This window comes from Asterias amurensis, chromosome 7 (genome assembly GCF_032118995.1).
Source record: "Asterias amurensis chromosome 7, ASM3211899v1".
In the NCBI taxonomy this organism is placed as follows: Eukaryota; Metazoa; Echinodermata; class Asteroidea; order Forcipulatida; family Asteriidae; genus Asterias; species Asterias amurensis.
In genome coordinates, this window is record NC_092654.1 from 4,438,143 (window position 1) to 4,450,655 (window position 12,513).

The following is a 12,513-nucleotide window of genomic DNA, read 5'->3' on the forward strand; positions in this document are numbered from 1 at the left end:
GTTCAACTGAACTGGTCAAATCATGGCAGTAGAGAGACTGGTCATTGAAGTGATTCGCCCTGGCAGGCAATAAATAATCCACACTATCTGTGTCAAGTGCAATGGACCATCTTATTGCATCTTACTGCCAAATGAGCAAAGATCAATCATCTGTAACACTCAGGTTGGGAAGGGGGAAGAGTGTGCTAGGTACAGAACCCTATCCCATGGTGCGGGGAATGTGTACATGTATACACTGATATCGCGTTCCCACTGGATCCACAATTGCGAGATCAGGATCCCGCAACAAGATTGGTTGCAGGCATGAAATCGCGGTTGCGTTCCCACTTGAGTACGATCGCGCATTGATCCCCCTTTTTGGGAACGGAAGTGGGTTCAAAAGAACACTGTTTTGCTAGCAAATTGCGGGGTCTGATCGCCCTTTGCGTTCCCACTAGACTTTTGATCGCCCATTAATCCACAAGGGCGATCAGATCCTGCTTTAATCCTACTCCCGAGGAGGATCAAAATTGCACGGTCAGATCCTGATCGCCCCCGTGTTCCCAAAGGAGCTTATATCTCTTTGATCACCCTTTGATCGCCCTTTTGGGGTCTTGATCGCCCTTTTCTCAAATTGGGAGATCAATGCGGGGTCCAGGGTTAAGTTCCGTATCTGAAGACATAGGGCGCAATGAACCCATCTTAAGTTAGGACCAATTTTAAGTCCTAAGTCATGATAGTATTAATGCTAGGGTTTTGTGAAACCGCCTGTAGGTCACACAGGGTCTCTGAAGTGAAAGACTAAGATTGAGATTTCAAAAGAAAGTTCAGGTTTTACAGACCATGCAAACCTTGTTAACAAAAAGAGTGATACATTCCAAGTCAATTACTGGCAGGTGAGATATGTGTAGAACACTTGTAATTATGGTATAAAGTTTTGTATCAAAATTCTACATAAATTCAAGATTTAAAGTTTTGAGAAAAAGTTTTGAGATGTGCCCTATTCTATTATCAAGTATTGGTAAAAATCAGACAACGCAATCCCACTAAAAGAAAATTATGAGTATTTTTCCATTGAGCTCAAAAGGTGCCTGCAGGAAGTCTGGATTTTAATGGGGGTTTTTGTAAATGTCCATATCAAAAAGATGTTAAAAACTTCTATTAATTTTTGTCTGAAACATCATCACTAAAAAAACTCATATCAGTACTCAGACTCCAGAAAATTGTTTCCATACATGAACAACTGTTCTACGTGTTCTGCGATGTCGCAAATATTTGCCAGCGGTAATACTTGCCATGTCGCAAATTTCCTTGCAAACACTGTTGCAAATAAATTGCCATGTTGCAAATGTTATCCCAAATATTTGCACAGTTGCGATGGCGCAAATATTATCACAATTTCAAGTAGATGTACTGTAGTTGCAATAGTTATGTGATCTCCCTTGCAGGTCACCATAGAAGACCCCATAAATCACCTATAACTGCTTTTTGGGTTGTCAAGATATCGAAATGAGCTTGATTTTGTGCACAAACAAATACCCCCTTAAAAAAACTCACTTTTTCCCCATTATTTTTCACTACAGCGTGACCAACTTTAATTTGACGTAATTTGTCCGTTTACATTGGTTTTGATTTCAAAAACCAGCATTAGGAGATTTAATTTACTCAACACAGATTACTTCTAACATGTCTATTGCTGAAAGATATCACGCTAGTAATATCTCATGATACGATATTGAGGGCAACATCATCAATATCAATCATGGTTTTGAAAATATCAAAATATCGTGATAAAAACTAGGCATGAACTAGACAATATCGTCTGAAGTAATTTACTTCTTTGAAGACCCGAGAGAATCCCTGTCTCTGAAACACGATGTACAAATCGGTTTTGATGGACAATCCAAAAGGGTCGCACACAGGGTTGTGGATTTAATAAATTCCAGAATCCCACACATTTCGTTTGTGTGTGTGTGTTGGTTAAAACAAGTGTGAACTGAATGTGCACGTGCACATTCTCTACAGCAGTCATGTTTATTGGCATTTGGAGAGATGTCGTCTCAAGTGCTTAAAGGTGTTTTACACCTGGTTCAGAAAGGCACCCAAGAGTCATGCCAAGTCAAATTATTGAATTTAGTATTTACAAAGTTTGACGTCTGCTTCTGTAAGCGTTGATTCTTTGCTTACGGTAAGCAAAGCCATGAAATTGGGCACAGGTCTGCTCATTGTCCCTTGTCTTATTGTCCGGTCTTTGCCACAACAGCTGCGCTAAAAACCTGGATGCAATTGGCTTCCCGAAAAACAGGTTAAAGCCATTGGACCCTTTTGGTAAACAGTATTGTCCAAGGCCCACACTTCGTGTATCACAACTTCTATATCAAATAACAAACCTGTGAAAATTTGGGCTTAATCGGTCATCGGAGTCAGGAGAAAATAACGGGAAAACCAACCCTTGTATCCGCGCGTTTCGCCGAGTCATGACATGTGTTTAAAATAAATCCGTAATTCTCGTTAACGAGAATTTATATTGTTTTACTGTTTTCTCAAAAAGTAAAGCATTTCATGGAATAATATTTCAAGAGAAGTATTTCACCACTACCTTCTGTAAACCCTGTAAGTTATTTGTAAATCTGTGAACTTTTTTTTTTTTTTTCTGTACCGAAAGGGTCCAATGGCTTTAAATGCCACCAAAAAAAGGGCGTCCCTAAAGAAAAACAAGGTAAATACCAAAAGCAAGGGCTTTATACACAGTCTCACATCACTGTTTAATTCCATCACCCCACAACCCTGCTTTCATCAGTCAATTTCATCCTTCAGCGTAGGCCTACTTCAACGTTCAAACTAATCAAGTATTTCAGTCAGCCCACCCCCTCACCTGTACATGTTTGTTAGAACCAAAATCTAAAAAAAATGCATTATTTGTTTTTCAAAGGACAGACATAAAAGTCTGAGATCCAATGAACTCCAAAATGTCTCATCTGTTTGCTTTCTGATTGATTTTTTGTGTGTTTCTTTTTTTCTCTCTTTTTTTTTTTTGGGGGGGGGGGGGGGTATTGAAAGAGTGATACAGATGCCACACCCCTGGAAACTATACCTTTACCCCCTGCATGGTGGACTATGCACTAACCTTTTCCATAATGTCAACATTAACACACGCTATTTTCCCCTGATTATGGATTTTCGAGGGGCCCTAATTTTTCCGAAGGTTGGCAATACTTCAAAGCAATGACTTCAACGTTTGACGGTTGTTGCAGGCAAGCAGTTTTGGATGATGTATGTAAGTGGCTTACAGCGGTCTTGATATTTGTTGCCAGGATATGCACACGTATGTTTTTTTATTTGTTTTAATTTTAACTCCAATGAACCTTGTATTATGGGAGATGCATACTGAGCATGCTATTAATTAGCATCGAGTGTAGGGGAAAGCCTCACAAATATTTGCACAGTAAAAGCAATATTTCTTTCAGGTCTGTTTGCAGTCCTTGACATACATGTAGCAGAAAAGTCCTCACTAAAATGTATGTGGGAAATTAAAACATCTACAGAGTACATTTAGGGGGCACCAAGTCAATGACCATGGACATGGGGGCGATTGAAGATATCAGGCCTGATATTTAAGCCCTTTTCACACTGTATCCTTTATCCCCGAGGAATAGAGCCCCGGGGAGGCCCCAGGAGTTTTTCAACCCCAGGGTTATCGTGGCGCACTTACACACTGTCCCAACCTACGTCCCTATTACACAAGGTTCCCATTGCATGTTTCAAGAACACCCAGGGGTTTTACTGCCAACCCCTACGTGGCTTTTCCCAGGGTATATCCAGGGTAAAGCCATCCAAGTGCAAGTGTGAATGAAAAAACACCCTTGTCACACGTAGTTGTGTGCTTTCAGATGCTTGATTTCGAGACCTCAAGTTCTAAATCTGAGGTCTCAAAACCAAATTCGTGCAAAATTACTTCTTTCTCGAAAACTACTTCACTTCAGAGGGAGCCATTTCTCCGAATGTTTTACACTATCAACCTCTTCCCTTTACTCGTTACCAAGTGAGGTTTTATGCTAATAAGTATTTTGAGTAATTACCAATAGTGTCCACTGCCTTTCAAACCATAAGACAAAATTGATGAGATATTTTGGGGGGCTAAGTTCAAATAAAAACCGTTTAAATGTGTAATTTATTTTAAAATGTGTAGAAAGTTCTCTCTCATTATATTCTGGCGTTTTAAAATAAATGATGGTCCAGTAAATATTTCAAGCTGAAAAGGAAGGAGGTTTGATCTTGGATGTTTCCTAAACAAACGATCTCCTCTCTGACAAATAAGTCATTTATTAACCTTACTTTACTGAGCACTGTGAGTTCAACTGTCTATTAAACAAAAAGCTATTAGCTAAGTTGTTTGGTTTGATCAGCAGTCACAGGTAATCAGTGGTGTAATTAGCGATCAAGCAGGTTAGCGGAGTTTGAGGGATAAATAGATGAAGCTTCGTTTTCAAAATAATTCAGAGAGAGTCATCTCTCTAAATCGATTATATCCATTCTGAGGATTTGACACACAATACCTGCCAAGTGTATACACGTGTAGTTAACACAAGTTCAACGTACACACTACATAAATTTCCTTCCAGTACCCAGTTTCATAGAGCTGCTTTACAAATCACAAAAGGTAGCTTAAATCACAACAAAATTATGCTAGGACCAGCTGGTCAGCAGGAGTTTAACCATTTAGCATTTACCAAACAAACAAACAAACTTGTACAAAGTGTGAATGGTATTCTGCTAATTTATGTTTAGCAGACAATTGATTTGATAAGCAATATTTTCTGCTTTTAAGCGACTCTGTGAAAATGGGCCCAGGTCTCCAAAACATCACTACAACATCAAAAACCAAAATGCCACATAAGACAAAAAAATCATCACTGACGTTTTCAAATCCATATTTCCAATTAATGACGCCATCTGAAACTAATTTATGCCCCCCTCTCTCAGAAGGAATGAATGAATATGTCAACGCAGTCAACTTATTCTGATTCATGCACTTTTGAAAAGGTTATAATTGTGTAAGGCGAGTAAGCATCACTTTACATTTGTTTGTAATTTAAAAACATGTCAACGCTCACAAAGTACTTGTCCTTTCTCACCGAGTGCAAATCACTCAAATTGACAAATGGCCTCTTTTAAGAAAGCTTTATTGGGGGGGGGGTGTTCATATATATAGGTGACAAAATGGATGCCAAGATAGCTTTCATTCCGAGAGACAAACACACAGAAATTACTCATTGACTCATCTTTGAATATAGTCTGTCTTTGTTTGTTTGACCCATGATAGATCGTACAGCATGCAGGACGTGCTATCAGATCTTTTTGAGCGATATCGTCGATGAGCGTTTCTTTGAAATTTATCGGCAATTTAAGTATACTTTCTCTGCCGGGATAGAAAAAAATACCTGGAACTCCGGTAACTTAATTAGTGAAACTGACACCAATTAGGTATTGCATGGGTTGTGTATCTGTGCAATCAAAATAACCTGGGCTATGTTAAAAAAAAAAAAAAACATTTAAATAAAATTTGCATACATAACACCAGGCGGAAGGAAAAACTCACCATGATGAAGATCGCTGTAACCCTCAAAATGGAAACCAAGGATGAATTATAAATCTAAATGAACTGCTCGTATACATATTTTTTTCCTGACCCTCTTCAAAGAAATCCTTGGAAATCGCTGACTTAAAGTAGAATCTGTAATAAATCGTGTGCTAGCGATCTGTTTGACATTAAAATTTATAAGCCATTATATGAGGTTTCACGGTTTTGCTTTGGTGTGCTGGTTTTGTTATTTAAAAAAAAACAAGGAAATACATAAAACACAATAGGCTGAAACTTTGGTAGATTTGTTTTTGCGAAATGCTCTTGAAAAAAAAACTTTCTTAATTTTGGTTTCAACCTTTATCGGTTTGTGTATCAATTTAAACAGATTTAAAAGTGTAGCAATGTAAAAAAGTAACCCAAAATTTGAGTTGCATGTAAACTGACATGTAGTCTATCACTTTGTTAAAAGGAACAATACCGAATTGTTTTTTGCTAACAAAGCAGTTGCTGGCAGTGTAAGCACTTTATGTTATACACCATACATTTAAACTGACAAACCTGTAAAAAATTTGAGATCGATCTGCCATCTGGGTCTCGAGAAAAAAGTGAAAAAACGATAACACATTTTGCATGGCATCGATTAGCCTTGCTCAAGGCAGTCGAATTATTCACTCCGAAAAAAGACCGCCGCTGTATAAAAACCCACCCGTATTCACTGTGCATAAAACCTACCCGTATTCACTGTGCGTAACATCGCACGACACGATGCCCCCGTACACTATCCGCATGCGGAGGCCGTCAGGCCGACAGCCTTGTAGGATCTGTGTTGAAGCCACTAACGTCCGTCGATATATCGAAAATACTCAAAAACTCGATATTTTTTTGACATCGAAATCGCCGATGTCACTTTTATAATCATATCGTAATATCGGATTTTCGATATATCGAAAATAATTTCGATGTTTTGAAATTTTCGATGTTCCTAAATGATATCGGCAATACCAAAAGAGTGTCCGATTATTTAAAAGAAATCTGTGTTTGAGTATTAGAAAAGCCGTCGTCGTTATGTAGTTTCATCATTTTGAGTTGCCCTATTAAATAAAATACGTTTTACAACCAAGTATGTCTGCTTGTTCTTTGTGTTTTCGCCATCAGCCGCCGGCCCGCCGCAGAAGTTCACGACCCCGCGGCGAGCGCTCGGTAAAACCTCAAAAGAAACCGCCGCTGCTGCCCCATCGGCTGTTTAAGATCCAACTTCCCATTGCGCATGTGATAAAAATCAATGCGTCTTCACCCCGCAAAAACTTCCCCGAATCAACAAGACAAAACAAAACAAGGAAGAAAACAATCTTACGTTATACAGTAAAATAATCTTTCTAACAATCCAAGGTTTCGTAATGGCGTCATTTTGGTCAAATAAAGCCTACACGTTGTGTTGTTTTCGGTAAACAAGCTAACATTTCCGAGGAACTTTATGCTTCGCAGCACAAACCACACTGTCGGCGGCTATTGCGTGTGTACCAGCGAAGACTATGCTTTTGTACGGTTTAAGCGTGCACACCAGCGTGTATGGTTATTGCAATTCGGGGGGAAAACCCGTTTGCCCAAGCATGCATAGACACGTGCAGTCTTTGGTCAAGGCGGTAACGCGTGATGCACTGCGTTATTTCGACAATAGAGGGCGTTCTAGCATTCAATGTTTCTTGCCTTTGTTATAGAATGCAAAGTAAAAAGACTACGAGCCTTTATTGGAGACTATGTGACTGCATGCTGCGTGCGTTGTATATTGTGATCGCGGAGTGGAAAGTCTGTGTTTTGCGGGACTTTCTAGTGATTTTTTTTCGATGATTATCTCAACCATTTTCAACCGTAAAGGTAGTCCGGGCGCCCGTCGGACAACTTGATTGACACTTCTACGTCAATGCATCGGCAACTGACACCTTAATGTCGGCGAGTCACGCAACTCACAAAGGCTCTGTGTCATTTTGAGACGGCCAACCATGGCCAATCACGAATCGAGAATTGTGGTGAGCGTTAACCAAATGGCCAAGCCAGCGGTAGCGGCGACCATACTTTGTTGTAAAACCAGAAATAATCGGGGCGGGACTACGCAATTTGAAATTGTTTGAACTACAAACAAGTTCGGGGGATCAGACAAAAACAGGTTGAAATGTAACCCTATTAAACTGTGTCAGTCTACGGTATATATATTTCTACCTCCATGAGTATACAAAGTGCTGTTTTTAGGCTTCCATCTTGCGCGCGGGAAACACTCGATATATCGAGTATACTCGATATTAAATTTTCGATATATCGGTAATGGGAAAAAACCGACATCGACGGACGTTAGAAGCCACTGACCTCATTACTATAATAAGCGAAGAGTTCCCACGGTCAGCTCATTACCATAATGCCCGCGAAAGACGAGACATGTTTACCTCACACACCACCACCACGGACACATGATAGGGTCCAAAGGTCGTGATAAGGGAAGTGCGTGATTGGACATCAAAATGAATAATTCATTTGCCTCGCATCCTGTGTTGTCTGATAGGTCTGACGAACGATATACATATTCATGAGCTGCATACTAGCATATCCTCGAGCCCCCCCAATTTCGTCCACTATTGGAATTTTTTCAATACAACACATTAAAACGGGAAGATACAGATCCGACAAGGCTGTCGGCCTGACGGCCTCCGCATGCAGTTAGTGGTGTACGAGTGCGATGACTTGTGGACGGGTTGGTCATTCGGTGTGATCGCACACACCATGCACAGGGTATACGGCGGGTGGGTTTACAGCTGCGTCTTTTCGGAGCGAATAATGCGACTGCCTTGAGCAAGGCTAGGCATCGATTCAACCAAAAATTAATAAGCGCTCCCTGAGCGATAAACTCTTAACAGGAAATTAGTTATAAATTTCTCAGCAAATAAATACATTTCAGACAGAAATATTTCAAGTTGTGTTTTCTACTACATGTATCATCATCATTAGACCGTGTAAGTTTTAGGTAAATCTATAATCTTAGCATTTTTCAAAATTCGTGGAAAATTACTTCTTTCTCAAAAACTAGGTTACTGCAGAGGGAGCCGTTTCTCACAATGTTTTAGACTATCAACAGCTCTTCATTACTTGTTACCAAGTAGGGTTTTATGCGAATAATTATTTTGAGTAATTACCAATAGTGTCCACTGCCTTTAAACAAAATTTGAATCAACTACCTAAACGACATTGGACACTTTAAAATAGTATCAGGCATAGTACTTCATGCATGGAGGCAACAGACAGACACAGAAACTCAAATTTCTTTTTATACCCCAGGGAAAAACTATTTTCCACTTCAGACATGTCGGAGTTGAAAGCATCAAGCCTCAATGAACGAATTCTCTTGTACAGCTCAGAGCAAAAGGCTACACAAAATGTATCAGTTGCTACTCAACATTAGAATTTAAAGTGCACAAAACATGTTCAGTCTACATTATAGCCCCAAATATTTTGCTAGAAATGCAAAATTTCTTGATGCCTTGGCCTGTATGTCATGAAGTAAAATGAAGTCAAACCATGGTTCATTATTTAAGCTTAAAGGAACATTACAGAATTGGTTTTGCTAACAAAAAAGTTGCCGGAAGTGTAAGCACTTTATATAATCCACCATATATACACATAAACTGACAAACCTGTAGAAGTGTGAGATCGATCGGCCATCTGGGTCACGAGAAAATAGTGAAAAACCGATTACAAATTTTGCATTGCATCGGTGCAAAAACAAACATGAATAAAAACGCTCGCTGAGCGATAAACTCCAAATGCGAAGTTAGATTATTTATTTCTCATCACAATGACAATTCAGACAGAAATATTTCAAGGGATGTTTTCAACTATCATCATCATTAGACCGTGTAAGTTTCATGTAAATCTGTGATCTTCACGATTTTTGTTTCATACCTTCCTTTAAATGTACGTACACAGTGTATTTGTAGGATTTGAAACTTTGCATGGTGGAAATACGATATAGAAAGGTTGTGGTGTTACCGCAAACCTTTCTATACAGTGTATTTGATTAACTTGTGTTTACATCCATTTGTGCATTTTCTTTCAAACCATCGGGTTTGTGCATACATTACGTTTCACATTACCGACACTAACTCCCCTTCAATGCAGCCCAATAATCCCATGAAGCTGGAGTCACAATCATGGGTAATATGTATAGCGCCCTCAAGCAATGCCAATGGCTTACTCTGTGAATGGTGAGCACTTGTCCTTGCTTATACAGTAGCGCAGCATGTACACACGGTACACACACACACACTGATGACTGTTCTCCATGGTATGACTGAAGCCCCCTGTTGATTGTGAAACCACTGACAGTTTTGAGCACTCCCCGACCTGACCTACATGTACATTAACACACGTGGAACTCCACATGCACAAATTTATAATGCAGACAGTGGCAGTGGCACTGAAAAGCGATCAGTCAACCACATCATAGAGCAAGGGTCAAATGAATGGATGAATTTCCTTCAGTAAATAAAAAAAAATGTTTTACTGTTTGTCTTAAGAAATAATGAAGAGTTATTACAAGTATATGCATACGTACATGTAAGCAAAAATTGTCCTCAGTGCGTGCTACATGTACATATGTACATAATGTATACACAAATGTAGGTTTTATTGCGCCGATACTAATGTCTACATGGTTTATGTGTACAGTCATGATACATTGAATGCACTACATGTATGTACTCTTTGTATTCGGATTACAATGTAAGTGTCTCAGATGTAATTCTCAAAACATATTGTCAAGCTTTCACATATGAATTAACCATACGTTTTAGTTTGCAGCAGAGTTTAATGGTACGTTTACCAAAATACCGTTATTTACCATTACTTTGATGAATTACAAATTCTACATAAAAATAGTGGAACTAAATTCTGTCTCCGAAACAAGGAAATCAGTTGAAACCATAGAACAAGGACGCCGCTTTGCTCTATAGCTGAATCAACAAGCAATTACTTTGGGTTTCAAGGTGGAGTGGCTAGGATAACATCTCCCCCCCCCCCCCCGCGAAATAATTAGCCTTTGGAAATTACCGTTCACTTTACAAACTGTTTTCTTAAAGAAAAGACTGATACAGACAAAATATCATGTCTAACTATGTAACATTTACAAAAGTGTTTCAATTTGGGAAGTTTTATAAAAAGAAATTAGTCATGAGCAAAAAAAACAGGTTTCAAGCCAAAATGTCTCTCTACTGACATTGCTCATTGTGCGTCGTCGGTGCAATACAGCAAGGATAACAGTTACAACGACAGATTCATACTGTTTAGCATAGCAGATTACATTTATTCTCAGAAAATTAAGCCCCATCTGACGTCTTTTTGGTCTACTGGTAGTAAATCCTTGTCCTCCCTAAGTGCTGTATGACCTCGGATAAACAAGACTAAGAGCCTTTTTCTATTGCCTCCCTCAGGTTTGGAGCGACGTGCAATCATGGTTTTAGCCACGGGGTTGTCTCAGTCTGGAAACGACGGAAGTGGAAAGGCTTCCCATTTACATGTATGGTTGTTTTCTACTTAAAAGATTCTAGTTTATCACTTCTTTTCTCTTCCATCCTTTTTCCATACATTAATAAAGCGCCACTACAGGCGCGAACATCAAGATCGAAGCTCATTAGACTGGGTATAAATAATTTTTGATACACTTCTTGACTTTGCCATAGGTTGGGATACACTAAAGCCAAACTTCACAGAACCGCTTTTAAAAGCACAAAAGTAGCTAAGCACAACGAAATTATGCTTACCAGAATAAGCTTACCAGCCAAAATAACATGTCTCATGTACAATGTGTGACTGGTATCCTGCTTACGTTTGCTAAGCAGAACATTTTGAAGCACTATTTTCTGCTTAAGTGGCTCTATGAAAATTGGGGCCAAGGTGATGACTGGTCTTTGGCAAATGCCAAAAGAATGTCCATTTAAAGTGGCATTTCGAGGTAACGGGGCGAGAGAGAAATAAAAGGCGCAACTTGAGGCGAGTTGTGTCAGACACTGAGCAAAGGCTTGAGCATCCAGATCCATTCAACACTTTGTCCTTCCTTTGTTCCTACACCTTGGGTTTGGGACCAACTTGCTGCACTATGTAAATCTACTCTACCAGCCGTTGATTTCACAAAGAGTTGGGACTCGTCTTAATCTCGAGTTAGGACGAGTAACTCATCCTACATGTAACTTAGGATTAATCTTAAGGTCTGCATGCTTCAGTGTAGAGCTGGGACTCGTCCTAAGTCCTAACATTAGTCTTAAGTTAGTCTTAAGTTAGTTTTGTGAAATCGACGGCAGAACTCATAATTTATTTTTCATATCAAAGATTCCACGTCATGATGTGTAACATGATAGCCCGTTCATTCGTCTGACATAAATCACAAAGCAGGCAGCCTGTTTTTCCACGTTGATACATACATTCATCTACAGTACAAATTCAAGATGGAAATCTTTTTCCAGAAAAACCAACAATCCGGTCCTCTACGGGGGGAAACGCATGATGCACCAATTTGTGTGCACCGTGCATGTAAAAATACTCAGAAGTAGACAAAGACTGTCACGCCATGCAGAATATAATGTAAACAAAACATCTTTCACAATAGTTTTGGTTTCTAAGAGTAAAATTGATTACCGTGCAATAATAGACAATTATTTCCATTTCAACGACAAGTATGATGCGATGTAATTTTTGTCACATGGAATTTTAAATGTTGTTGGCAATTAGCGAATCTGTTATCAAATGAAGAATATCATTTTTATTGCAGTGGGCAATGTGACTTAATTAGCCTTAATCAGCCCAGTAGCAGGAGGAAAAATTACTTCTACTCGAACAGGCTCAAATTTCTAACTGGAAAATTCAAGGGGCACCAAGGCAATGACCAAGGGCATGGAGGGAAATGCCCGTTT

At 39.2% G+C, this 12,513-nt stretch overlaps 1 protein-coding gene across 2 annotated transcripts in view; it reads right to left on the reverse strand.

Moving 5' to 3' along the window:
• The window catches only part of LOC139939472 (electroneutral sodium bicarbonate exchanger 1-like), a 98,672-nt gene that overhangs the window by 80,311 nt on the left and 5,848 nt on the right, over nucleotides 1-12,513 (reverse strand). The window lies entirely within an intron of this gene.